This window comes from Passer montanus, unplaced genomic scaffold (assembly GCF_014805655.1).
Source record: "Passer montanus isolate IOZ18808 unplaced genomic scaffold, ASM1480565v1 scaffold82, whole genome shotgun sequence".
In the NCBI taxonomy this organism is placed as follows: Eukaryota; Metazoa; Chordata; class Aves; order Passeriformes; family Passeridae; genus Passer; species Passer montanus.
Window position 1 is genome coordinate 2046533 of NW_024373479.1, and position 14321 is coordinate 2060853.

The 14321-nt window shown below is 45.5% G+C and overlaps 1 protein-coding gene across 6 annotated transcripts in view; it reads right to left on the reverse strand.

The window, feature by feature from the left end:
• The window catches only part of SYT16 (synaptotagmin 16), a 103618-nt gene that overhangs the window by 57118 nt on the left and 32179 nt on the right, over nt 1-14321 (reverse strand). Inside the window, exon 1 of one of the 6 annotated variants that reach the window (XM_039733052.1) lies at nt 10291-10560. The exons of the other annotated variants lie outside the window; for them this stretch is intronic. The gene's annotated coding sequence lies outside the window, so the exon portion shown is untranslated. Of the gene's footprint in view, nt 1-10290; nt 10561-14321 lie in introns of those variants that run through there. 6 annotated transcript variants of the gene reach the window in all.

Here is a 14321-nt window from a genome sequence, read left to right on the forward strand (position 1 = left end):
CACACTGCTCTCCCACAGGGCTGGTGTTGTCTTTTATAGTCTAAACTACATATTTGATATTTACAGTTATGTTCCAATACCTATCACCTATGTTAGACTGTGACTTTCTACTTTACACCAATCCCAAAGTGCCACCATCACCAAGAAGATGGAGGCTAGGAAGAAGAAGGGAGAAGAACAGAACAACGCCCAAATTCCTCTATCTTGCCTCCTCGATCTCTATAGTAAAAATCTTCAAAATTTCTCTTTTCACCCTATAACTACTACTATTATGCTAGCTAACCTTTTGTGACCTTTAATTCTTCATACAAAGGTGGTAATTTGTTCCATGGGTCAAACTCAAAGCCGCAGGGGTCTTTGGCTGCATTCCAGGGCCTCCAACCCCCCTGCCAGAATTTTGAGCCATCCAGGGCACCCAGAGGGATGTCCTGCGTTCTGACAAGAAGGGACTGTCCAGGCTCTTCCTGCATGGAAGACACCAACAAGATCCCTCACCTCCCTTCAATAAGGTCACCAAGCAGCTCTGCTATCCCTCCTAAAGACAGTCTGTCCCCATGCAAGGAGGTGACCAGGACTCCTACAGCACAAGGCAGCACAGCTTATGTATCCTGTCCCATGGCTTTAGGCACAAATTTCCTCTTTTCTCAACCACAATATCCTGGAGCCAGACAGCAGAAGTTTGTGCCTCAAGGTTTGTGAGGGAGGGCTGAGTTTGCACCTGAGCACTGCCTCACACACTGCAGCTGCTCCAGCTGGAAGCTCAAATCCCTCTGGAGGGGGGGCATGCTGGCAATTTGCTTCTCCATCATCAAGAGGAAAACATCCTGCACCTGCCTACAGTCCTGATGACACCTCCCAGCTCTCCTCCCAGCCCTCAGCTGTGGGGCTTTCTCTGCAGATTTAAAACTCCAGACTAAGGCTGTGCCTGGGAAATGGCTGTAAAACTGATTTGGAGCAGAGCTCTCTTCTGGTTTGTGGTGGCTGTCTGGGCCTGAGAGATGCTGAGGAGGAAAAGTAGCAGAAATGCACAGGCATCCCTTGTGCAGCAGCACTGTTGGAATGTGTCACATTGCTGGAATTTTCAGGGGTAAAATATCCATCCTCACACCAATGGATGACAGACTGTGCCTGGAGTGAGAAAATGTGACACAGTAAGGCATTCAGCTCTTAGTCCAAACCCTGGGAGGTGCTGACCACCACCTGCTTTGGGACATAAACATTTGGCTGAATGTTTATTCGGCCAGAATCCTCCCCCATTTACCCATTTTTAAGCCCAGAATTCATGCCATGGACACCTTTGTGCAGTGCCACAGTGGGTCCACTCATTCTGCTGCTCTGGTGGAGGGCACAAGGCAAGAAATGGTACTTGTGCTCCTGGCAGGCTGAGGCCACACAACTGCACACACTCCTTGCCCACTGCTCAAGAACAAACCACAGATGCAGTGTGAAGGGCCCTGAGGAAGAAAAGAGATCAGAAATGGAGCTGAGGTCAACAGAAGAAATCTGAGAGAGGATATAAGGCATTATAATGAGGAGAAATCTGAGAGAGGACATAGGGACCACAAGGCATTATAATGCTATTCCTGCTCCAACCTCTCCTCAGAGCCACATCCACACTGCAAGATGACCTCAGGGAGAGTCTGTCCAGAAGAACAAGAGAGAAGTGCTGGCCACAGTGTTACATGCATGGAATCCAGCTGGGGTTTGGGCTTGTAGCTGGTTTCACAGCAATCCTGCTACCAGGGCTGGCCTCTCCTGATGGACCAGGGCCAGGGGAATGAACACAAGGAGCTCCACAGTAGATTCACTTGGAGAACCTGCAACTAGCAAGATCTTAATCCATTCTGCTGTGCAAGGGTTAAGTGCTGCATAAAATACTATTCCAGACAATAGTTCTTTAATTTCATTTGATACCAAACTTCCTGAAAAAGGAATGTTTACTGGTACTTTTTAATTACGAAAAATAAAAGAAACCATAAATTGTCTGTTTTGCTGTCTGTGCTAATTACATTTCATTATATATTTGGAGTAAGCTATGATTTTCCTGCTGGTTCCCATGACATTTTTCATTATCAGCCACTAATTGTCTAGCATGCACACTGCATTGTGAACCAAGTAGGCTGGTGCGTGGGCAGAAGTTCCAGCGAAAGCTGCAAGGCAGTACAAGTGTACATTATTATTATTACTATTATGATGTATTAGAGAGTTTCCACCTACTTGCATATCTACATACCCTCATCCCCACCAGCAGTGTCACAGCAGAGCCCAGGAGTCCATCCTTGTGCTTGGCAAGGCTCAGCAAATACTGAAGGGAAGTTATGTGGGATGGGATGATGGCAGCAGCCCCACTGCAAGCACAAGTTCCCTGCTGGGTGCAATGGAAACACCAAGCAGCTTTCTCAGTCACTTCCTCTACTCGGTGCCCAAAGCACGTGGGGATCAGAATCTTGTCACTCTGCCCACCCACAAGATGAGGCCAAGGTTATCGAGGAAAGCAGTGCCATATGTGGATTCCTAAAGGAACAGGATTACTAATGGGATCTTTCTGAGACAGAAGGGCAGAAGAAAAAGGTAAGGGGTTTTCAGAAGCCATGGCTAACACTGTATCCATTATAGAAAAACCTCCAACAAATCCCCATCTATGCAAACTCAGAAAGTGCCACAAATGGTGAAGCAACTCCTTGCATGCAGCATTTCATAAACTCAGACTGAGGGAAGCTGTAGGTGCCAATTCTTCACACAGCAAACTGCAAGAACATGACCACTGCTTGTCCTTATCAGCCTTGGACAGGTGGCAATTCTATTCATGTGCACCACACACACAATACACAAACACTTCAGAAATAAATGTGTGTTTTCACAGGATTGCAGCTCTCTCCTGATATCTATTTCAAAGGAGACAAAGCCCGACCCTTTCCAACAGCACTGTGAGGGAACAGTTGTATAACTCCCCCTCTTCTCCTCAAGGTGATCCACAAATACATTATCAGAAATGCAATCAGACCACATTTGGTGCTGTAGCAGGAGTGAAATTCCCATCCAAGGCAGGAGGACTTGCCCTGCATAGAGGCTGGGTTTCACACACTTTATTTTTATGTGCTGATTTACAGATAGCAAGAATGAGGAGGTTCACCAGTCCTTTTATATAAGGAATATGAAGAACAGAAAGCACTTATGACCTGACTATACCTCTATTTACTTTGACTGCCAATTTTGTCTGATCAAAGGGTGGAGGAATGGGCTCACTTGTAGCTGCTGCTGATGTTATTTGCAGGTCATCTTCAAAGATTAAAGCTTCCCTTATGGCCTCTGACATAGGATGCAATTTCAGAGGTCTCAAAGACAGTAAATCAACTTCATTTCCCTCTATTCTACCAGCCCCAGAGCCACCCAAACACCTTGCAGGTTTCAATGCATTTATCCCCCAGCAGGTCTCTGAAGCAGGGAAACATTAACACAACTGCCCCACAGAACAGGAGCCATGGCACAGGCACAGCCCCAAAGGGTGGAAGTTAGACCCAAAAGAACAATCAAGTTACATCCATTTATATGAGCATTTCAGTGTTAGAATTACCTCATGTTTCACCCCAGAGCTGAGGCTTCCTCTAGAGATGACATCATGGTGACAGTCACAGCACTCCAGGCATCTCTCCTCAGTCACACTGGGTCACACAAAAGCCGCAGAATTGGCAATTTTCTCCCCAAAACTGGGGAGCTGCATTCTCTGATTCTCTGAGGGATGCAGTCCAGTAGAGGTGCTCAAAATCTTCAGGCCACACTGAACTGAAGGCACATCAGGCACAACAGGAGACACAGTGCTATTTAGCAAGTGGTATTTAGCAAGTGCTCTCCCCTTAGAAATGGAAGGCCTGAGACAAATTCTGCCTTAAACCCACCTTTTCCTTTTCACTGTACCATGTCTAAGGTGCAGGACTAGAGGAGGGCAGCCTCCACCCTTCAGGCTCAGCTTAGCTCACTGTGCAGCCTGTGTTGGGGCCAGAAGTAGCAGCAGATTTGATTTTTCTCAGCCTGCTCATAAAAGCCAGACTCAGACTTGAATTCTCAGGACGCAGTCTGGATTTCACTTAGAACCTGCTGTAGATAAATGACCAAGACATAAACACTGGGAGGGCAAACCTCAAAGCACCCAGCAGCCAACCTGTGAGAGCCACAGGCCCAATTTCAAGAAGGCTTTCCCTGAGGCCAGATTTCCCACCTTACAAAGGCTGCTATGTGTTTTGCTGTGTATGACCCTGGGGCAACACTCTTTTCCCAGCAGCAAAAAAACCCATCCTGGCCTTGAGCAGTGCTCTTGATGACATTTGTAACTGAGCACACAGGGTTCTGTGAAACATTCTGCCTTCAACAAAAGGCACTTTTCAACTAGAAAAGATGAAGTATTCATTTTGCTGGATGTGTCTCAAGCGAGTGTGGAGCACTAGTTCAAGTCCACAGCAAGTACAGAGCCTCTGCAAACAATGGCACCTGAAATTCTGCATCCAGAAGAGTCCTGGCTCTCTCATTCCTCCATCTGTAAGCAAACACAGATGAAACAAGGGAACAGAAATGTGTCCTGATAGACAGGGACAATTCACACTGTCTGGTGGAGGTCACTCGCAAGGGTGATCCAGAGGTTCACCATCAGTTTTAGCAACAACCATAAAAATGGCTCCATTCAGCCAATATTCAAATTCTTTGAAGTTAACAGGGCCAGGGAGACTGAGAATTTGAGCAGCACAGAATTTGAATTGCCATTCATGAGCTGAAAGCTGGGCCCCTCCATGTCAGGGCTGGACAGATTCGATGGGGACAGCACGAGGAGCCTCACACCCATCCAAGCCCTGCTCCTCCTGGCCCAAGGTCCCTGCCAGGATTGTCCCCAGGGCTGGGCCCACAGCTGAGGTAACCAAAGTGAAATCTGCAGCCTCACCACTGTTCATCTCAGTTCTTCTCCAGACCAGGGAAGAAAAATCACAAGCAGGTAGAAAATTACTTTCCTGACCCACAGTCTATGGCCTCACTCTCCAAAGTTTGCTCTGCCATTTCTTCTCTGTCTCAACATTCACTCTAATCCCTGAGCTGTGCCAAAATTCCCAGTTTTGCACTCTGGAACTATTTTCAATTGTAAAACCAGCTATCACACAAAGCAGTGAGCTACCTTTGAGGTCAAAGCTTTCACCTAAGGCATAGAAAAGCCAGAAAATGGCTGTAGTGATAATGATAAATACAACTTGAATTAGAGCAAATGAAAGAATCTAGTCCCTAAAAGCCAATCTCCTGCTGCTTAGGGCTCTCATGTTAGAGATCAGACCTGTACTCAAATGCAAATAAATCAAACAGGACAGAGGTCTCAATTTGCCCCTTTCAGATATCTTTGACTTTCCAGCCTCTGGAAAAAACTACACAGTAGCAGGGAACAGGCTGTTGTTTTTTGTTTTTTCTCTCACAGACTGCTCAGAGGAGAATTCCATCCATACAGTAGCAAGAGACAGGCTGGTTTTTCTCACAGACTGCTCAGAGGAGAATTCCATCCTGAAAGAGGACACAACCTGGGTCTAAGAAAGTTTTCAAGATGATGCACTTCTTAGGAAAATTTCTAATTTAAAGAGAATTTAATTGTCCAACAAGAGCACCTTTTCTCAGAAGGTCCTCAGCCTGCTCTCCCTGTAGTAGGTTTGTCTCTGATTGTGTCCCAGGTTTGTTTTCAGTCACAGTACAACACAGAGATCATAATCTGATACCTTTTGTCATAGCTGACACCAACACTGCCTTACTGCTAGAAAGGGAAGACTAGGGCTGTCAGTCTGCCACCTTTCTTGAACACTGAAGTCACGCCTTTTTTTTTTTTTTTCTTTTCTTAAAGACAACTTCTTTGTTGCCATGGTATCACTAATGCAGAATTTTGAGACAGGGAAAGAAGATAACTGTGCAGCATCACAGTGACACATCTATCAGCTGCCATCCTCTCAAAAAGGATAAATAAATAAGGATGCCAATGCAGGCTTTTAAAGGCTCCTCCACCCTTTAAAATTTTCCCTCTCACATACAAGTCACTGTCTATAAAGGTCACGCCTCGGTTTTATTATAGAGAAGGTCAGGTTTTTTCTCACAGCAAGGAGTGTCTAGAGTTATTTTTCAATTCCTTCTCTTCTCCCTATGCTACATGACACCAGCTGAGGTCCACACTCAAAAGAGAACAGTACCTGCATGTTCAGAAAATGCCAGCCTGGCTCCCCATGTTAAACCATGCCGTGACTCTTAGCAAATCCTGCTTGTACAGTGATTTCTCCCTGAACTAACAGGGTATCCACTGGTGAGAACAACTCACATCCGTCTCAACAGTGAGAGAAACAAATAGGGGCACGCTGGTGGTGTCTCCTATATAACCACCTTGAGCTCCCTGTGATCCTGTTATCCTTGTAGCCTTGGATCTTTCCTATCACTGCCAGAATTATTTCAAAACAGAAACCTTTACTAACTTAGCAAATTAATGCCTGACACTCAGCACCATGGCACTTCCCTCCTTGGCTTGTGAGGACATTGAATCAGGTTCTTTTCATAATTTCAGAGATGGCTGTGCCCACCACTGGCACAATTTGGCTGTGTGAGTAAATCCAGGGAACAGCCAGAGTGAGAGATGCTCCTGTCCCCATGCACTCCCTGATTTGGGATCCAGATCAATTAACAGGCAACAGGAGACACAGTGACTTTCTGTGCATGCCACAGCTACAGTGGCATGATGAGATTTTTCATCTCCCAGCTGATACAAAAGGAGGAATAATGTAATGAAATGGAAACTTTTATAAGCTGAGTTTACCAGGGCTTCTGTAACAGAGAAGGAAGCAGAGAGCAACAAGCAGAGCAGTGACAAAAGGTCAAACTGGAAGGACCTCTGATATGAGTCAAGAATTAAACAGTGAGCACAGAGTCCTCTAGAGAATAAAAATAAGTATTTTACATTTGGGAGAGAGAGAAAATGGGAGGAGAGGGGGGAGAAAGGAGGATCTCAGTTTCTGTTTCACTTATTTGGGGGGATAAAAAAGAACAAGTTGTCTCCACTCAGAATTGAAGTGCTCTCTACAAAGAGGAACCTAATTGGGACCTTTATACTCTCATCTTCTTATTCCTCTCATCCACAAAAACTTGCTCTTAGTTTCACCAGTTTGACCCAAGGCACAATGACTCATCACAGCAAAAGGCTGGACAGCAGCTTTGGGGTTTTGTTTTTTTTTCAAAGACCTAAATAAACCCTACTCCATCAATTGACCAAGGACAGCGCCACAGCAAACCTCGCACTGAAGGCTGCACGTTGCCTTGGCAACCCGTCTGATCTCCACTGCTCCAGGGACTGGAAATGTGCTGCCAACAGGAGAATTTAGCTAATCAAACCAAATCTCTTAATATTTAGACGATTTCCCATCTGTGGAGAGCGGGCCACGTGCCAGTGGAAAGCAGGGCACCCTCTGAACGCAGCCCTGGCTCCTCCTTGACCTGCCATTTGTTGGGTCCTGGTAGGCCACAGACATCTCCTGGCAGGTACCAAAGGACAAGAAAGGTGATCAGAGACCACAGCCTCACACCTGCCCTCAGCACATCCAGGCAGGATGCTGGACCCTCACAATATCCATGCCTCAACCCCTGACTTGGGAATTAAAATAAAGTTTCCAATATTGGCATCGCACACCCCCTTGGTGCTACTTGTTTTGAGCCTCCTGAAGCTGCTCTGTCCCTTTTTCAGCTCCCATTAAATACATCCAGGCAGCAGCAGTGGCAAACTGCTGACCAAAAAGAAAAAGAGAGACAAGCATGTGCCTCTCAACCTTCCTTGATCAGGGGCTGCTGTCAAACTGCAGCACAGAACACTGACTTTTTTCTAAAACTTCTAATTGGCAGTGCTAAAGAGGCAGCTTTAGTGGCTAATTTTGTCTTGAAAGCATGACCAGCCATTGATTTTTACTTTTTTTTCCAAGGAGTAGCCAGGTCAACCTTTATAAAGTTCCCCTAAAGGTTTTTGGGCCCTGCATTTAAGCTCAGCCACAAATCCAGACCATCAGTCTGGCATTTAGCAAGCCAAGGGGACACAAAAAGAGGCATGAGCAGCAGAGGGAGAGAGGAGTGTTCTACAGTCCTGCTGAGACAAGAAATTCTGTGTGGTGCTGATGAGATCCACACCCATGAGCCACCAGTTTCCATCTAAAAACCACCAGAGCTACATCACCAAAGATGGCCCTGACTGTGACCTCTCCATGCACTTGCCAAAAGAAATCAGAGTGTTTGAGCAGCAGCAGATGTAGCTTTGGCATTCAGGTTCTCCTTTCCTTCCTGGATCATTCTTTACAGCATCTCAGAGGACACTAATCCACAACTCTCCAAACCCAAACGCCACAGATCCTGCATGGAGCTTCATTCCAACAGGTTATTTGCTGCCAAATTAACTTCTGGTGCAGCTACAATTGGCATGAGGGATCCTCAGATGGTTTTTGAGCTGGTACAGAGGATGTCTGCCCCACCACAAAGCTTCCTGGGACCTTCCTGGCACCTAGCCACCAGCCTCAGGCTCTGGGTTTTGAGGAGCAGGATGGAGGAATTGTTGGCATTTAGCAGGGAGCCCTGAAGCAGAAGGCTGCTGCTCATAAAGCAGGGTGTGATTTCAAACAAAGAGAGTCGTGGAAGACTTCTAGGCCTCAGGTATTGACCAAGTGACCTACGCCCCGAGAAAATATGTTCCAACAATAACAAAAGCCATTAAACAAGTGCTTGTGGGGGAAAAAACATGTCAGCAGTTTCTAGTCGTGTATTTAATTGAGTGAAGGGCTGAGCAATTACTGCCACCTTTTACCATGGCCCTGGGAACATTTCTCATATTTCTCTCTCCACATAGGTATTAACCATTTAACCAGTTACGAGGAGAAAGGAAGGAACTGAAGTCATTGCTCAGCTAACCCAGGGCTCTGTGACAAAGGAGAGACAATGAAATCCTGCAGGCATAAGGAAGAGGGAAGCACAGCTCATTTTAAATGGCCAGGAGAAGCAGTTCATTCCCTAGGTGTGCCTTCCCAGTTTATTCTTTCTTACATCACACCTTCTTCTAGCCCAGGCACTCCTCAGTTTTACGGAACCTGAATTCAGCCAAAAACTGAAAAGCTCAGCTGAATTCAGTAAAATGAATTCAGCCAAAAACTGAAAAGCTCAGCCAAACTGACTGAAAGATGAACCCTGGTACTTATGCCTGAAATATCTGTCTATACAGGACATGGAAAATCAAAAGGAGGGTGGTCACTGATTTAATGGGGAGCAGGAATGATCTCAGAGAAAACAGCTGTTGTAAGTCCCCTCCATAGTGCCCTTGCAAAAACAACATGCAGGGCAGGACCCAGCACTTCAAAACTGGGAAAGGGCCTTCTCCAGATGCAAGCAGCCACAAAGTTGTTTCAGAGGATTCATTTTCATTTTCAGGTTTCAAAGCATCTACCCAGAGTGTCTTCCAAGCAGAAGCTGTGATGTCCAGCTGTTCTCAGGGATCCAGGAGAGCTGTGCCACTTCAGAGCCAGCAGAAGGGCAGGAGGGAGGCAGACAGAGCCACTCTTAGCCAGAAGAGATGCAATGGAGATGGACTAAAATAGATTCTGTGCACTCCAAGGGCTTCTGCAGCACCAATGCTCCAGCCCAGCCCACGTGAGCAAACATCCACACACACACTCTGCAAAACACTTGACATAAAGGACCACAAGAACAAAGTGCAGCCTGTACCTGGGATATTTTCAGACACACTGAGCTAAGCTGTGGAATCTGTTTACTATTTTATTGGGATCCCTTCAGCTGTTTTCTCCCCCAGCCACCATGGTACATTAAGTTCCTTTTTTTTCTTTGAAGCTGTCTCAGTCACAAACATCTGCAAGCACCCATGGCTTCCCTTGCACAGTAATCAGATGTGACCTCTGCTTAACAGGAATGCAAACACTTTGCACTTTTGTTACTCATTATGGATCTAGAACTACAGTCTACTACTGCCTTAAAATAAAATTTGGAATGACAGCAGGAAACAGAATAATGTCAAAGTAGAAAGCAGAAGAAAAGGCTTACTCCTATTTAATTCCTTGCAGTTTCCAAGATCTTTGTATTTTAAGAAAACCAAAGCAGCATGCAAATCCAAAGTTAGAAGTGAGGGTAGCATAGGATTTTCTTCTCAAACTGCAATTGTCTCGAAAGTAACAAACTAGGGAAACTATCTTCTCACCAAGAAATGGCCCCAAAGCATTCCAAACACGAGACTTACCTAATCACACTTACATAAAGCAGCAAGATGAGTCAAACCAGAAATGGAATTTCCCAAGAAAGCTTTGAAATGTGTTGTTTATGAGAAAAGTCTTCTTCCTAGGACATCTGTTAAATCCTTAGAATCTGTAGTACTCACACGAGCTGGGCAAAGCTGAAGAGAGGCACAGTCCTGAGTCTGAGAAACAGGAGTGGTGCTGGTGTTCTTGCCCTTTTCTGTGCATGTGCTTGTTGATTTAACATCCCAAGGAAGAAGGAACTGCTGGTTGGTAAACATGTGACAGCCACCAAAGGAATGTGAGCCAGGGGAATGAGATAAAGCAGCCTATGCCACTTCCTAAAGGGGATATTTAAATACTACTGCCTCACCTTTCTTACTGTTCTCACCTTATGAGTGCTAGATCTTTAGTCAAATAATTATCTTCCTGAAAATTTACTTTAAAAAAAATTATATTCATTTATGAAGAAATTGGAAATTATAAGTGATTTTCTCTCCTCTATAGAGTTATCATTTATTACTTGGCCTAAATTCATAGTCTGGTAATAAAATTTTGGATCCACTTTGGAAATGTACCTTTCCTATCCTGGATTCCCACAGATTTGCAGTAAAAGGGAAAAGTAAGGATCATTCTTCCAAAGCAAAGGGAGCAGCCTGCCCCTTGCACTTGCCATGCTCAGCCAGTCATTATTTCAGGGTCAGGCCCTGCTCCATCTCTGGGGCATCCCAGGCTGGAAGGGCAAAGCTGTGCCAGCAGCTCTGTGCTTCCCAATGGGTTTTTACAGAGGTAAAAGCTGGTTTGGAGCAAAAGGTGTAAGCACAGCACTGATCCCAATGTATCCCTTGTTAACCTTAATTTTGAGGAAAGCTCTGTGTAAGCCTCATGTACCATGAGGGCACATTATCTCTCCTCACAGCTGCTACTTTGAATGTGTATTTTGGATGCAGTTTTGCATCCCAGCATGAAAAGGGTCATTTTCCCCCAACATTCAGGGCAAATCTTTCTTCACTCTCTGGCTGCAAAAGGTCTCTCTGTAGTGAAACTGAAGCTCTTCCCAACAATTCATTTATTGGTGTAAAAAAAATTGTTTCCAGCTTCTAGAATACCTGATGTTCCTCAAAAACAGCATGGAAAGGCTATAAAATAAAACCACACATCTGAATCCAGCTGCTCACAATGCTGAAAATATGAGAAAAGGTGGGGAAGGTGGACAGAAAACGAGGGGCAGGAAGGGAGTACACAGACCTGGCTGCTCACAACCAAAAGGCTTCTGGCCCTACAGCCTGCAGCAATTTGTAAACTGGCTCTAATCTGCTGTCAGCAGTATCTTGCCTTTCTAAGTCAAACTGCTCCCTGAGGCAATTTTCTGCAGGTGTTCCTAATGCAGCTCTTCCCCACCACCCACCCCCCAAAAAAAAAAAAAAAAAAAAAAGTGTTCTGATGATCTTGTTGCTAAAAGCTGGCAGATCCCCCAAAAGCAGTCCAGACTGGCATCTTCAAAATAAAAGCTACTTAGAGGTTGAGGGGAGGAAAAAAGTCCTTATTGGGACCTCATACCCTGGGTTTACATGAGTCTGGCCATGGCAGAATCCCAATGGATCCCAGCTGGAGTTGGTGTCTGGCTCCCTGGGCAGACATGTGCCTCCAGCAGGGCTGTTCCCAGACTCACAGCCTGTCCCCTGTCCCCGTAGTGACACTCAGGGATGGCTGAGTGGCTGTGCTGATGAGCCAGAGCAGGAGGCAGCTGAGGAGTTGTGGCTAAAAATACAGGGGAGCACAGCAGAGCCACGAGGGAAACACCAAATCTGGTTATGTCAGACTCATCACTGGAGCCAGCTGAGTGAGCCACTCCATCCAGCCATTGCCCAGGAGGCTTGAGTGAGCCATTTCATTCATCCATCATCCAGGAGGCCTGAGTGAGCCACTTCCATTGCCCAGACTTGAGTGAGACACATCCATCCATCCATCCATCCATCCATCCATCCATCCATCCATCCATCCATCCATCCATCCATCCATCCATCCATCCATTCCCCAGGAGATTTGTCTGATCTGCTAAGCCAAGGGGGAATTTCCCTGCTGGTTTAGAATGAAGATGTGCAGAGGCTGCCTGCACAGCTGGGCACACAGGTCTGTGGGTGCCTCATTCCCTGTACATTCCCTGTATTTCCAATGCTGCATGATCGAAAATAAATATTCAAGTAGCAACTCCAGAAGGGAGGCTGTGAAATGAGTTGCCAAAGAGAAAATAAGGCCTCAAGTTCAATAAGGTTTGCCCAGGTTTACTGCACTAGAGAAGTTGCTTACTCCAGACTTCTTCCCAATGATTGTTCTGTTATTCCCTTACTTTTGAGCTCTTCCCTTTGCAACTTTCTCTGTAGCCCCTAACATGTTTTCTGTGGAAATAAGATGCTTATCCTCTTCCATTCAAATTTCTCCAGAATTCATCAGGACTGTCACAATTATGGAAGGAAATGGGAGACCACACAAGCCTCCCCTCTGATTCCCATGCACTCACCTGCCTTTCTTCATCTCCCACATCAAGTTCTTACTCCAATTTGTTCTTGAAACCTTCCTTTACAAAGTTGCAATGGGAAAAAACGTAATCCAGAAATAATAGCACAATAATGTTAAGAGAATAAACTCTTATCCTTGTCAACTCAACACTGCCCTTTCTATGGTTGCTTTTTTCCAGAACTGTTGTGCTAAAAGAGCTAGAGCACAATTGGCAGGAATTCAAATGCATTTTCAGATGTAGTCAGTTTTTATTATTCTTTGTCAACCACCAGCTAAACTGCAGATATATTCCCTTTATGTCCCACTAAATGTCAAGCTGGTATTTTTAAAACCCAGGAAATGTATTTCACACAAACCTTTACACTATTATTCCAAAGATCAAGCATCCTTTCACCTGGGAGCCCCTGGAATGGCTGTTCCTCCAGAACAGGATGTGCTTCTGGCTTGGCCAAGCAGTGAGATCCCTTTCAGGCACCTCCTGCCCTGGGCCTGGATGAGAGATCAGCCCTGACACAGCCCAGTTATGCCAAGAAAAAGAGTTTTTATGCTGGTGTGGCTGATTTAATTCCCTCACAGAGCAGCAGCCATAGGATACCTGCCATCTACCTGATATTTAGCAGGCACCACTCTCATAGTAGTTCTTTGCAAAACAATTATTGCTGCAGCATTTGCTGGAGGTAAACTTGGCTGAACAAAGCATGAATGTGCAGGGAAGGCAGGATGGCAATAAAACTGCACACAGGCAGCAGCAACTCACACTTTGTTCAGTGCATTAAGCCTTCCTCAACATTCTCTAGACTTGCAAAAAACAAATACATCTCCTACTGCTTGAACTTTAAGTCCAGTTATTCTCCCTTCTCAGCCCCAAGTCTTATTCAAAAGAAATGTAAGATTGAAGAGCAAACTGCGTGCAACAGAGTCAGGTCTCTGAGTCAAGAGCCCCAAAACTAGAAAAGCTTATGAAACAGAGCTCAGGGCAAGGCCAAGGCACGAATATCTGAGTGAAACATCTCTGGCACATCTTGCTGAGATCAGACAGGGTCTCCCAGTACTCCACTCCTCTGGGCCAACTGGAAGAAATGTGCCTGTGCTGGATAGGTGTGGAGGCAGAAATATTTGCACTACACATTTCTGCCCAAGTCATATTCACCTGCTCTCTGCTGGCAGGTGACAAGGCCCTGAACTCCAGAGGAGGAGGAAATTGCCTTAGCAGAAGCAGTATTTCAATTAAACACGTGTATGGACACCACAGCATTTCCTCACTAAAACTTCCATGAAGCAGCACAGACCAAGTGCCTGAAACCACACTTGAAAATTACCTGAAATGAGGCTGTGAGCCATTAGCCACAAACAAAGGGGTTAGCTTCACCTAGAGTCCAAAGTACCAACAAAATCCATGTGGCCACTAAGCCTGTAGTAGAGAAATCTGACCTGCCTTGCTGAAGTGTGCAAATAAAGAAGGTGTAGATTATCAAGGAGTAATTTGATCAAATCATTTCCCTGTGGCTATTCCAGTAGGTGCTGCATGAT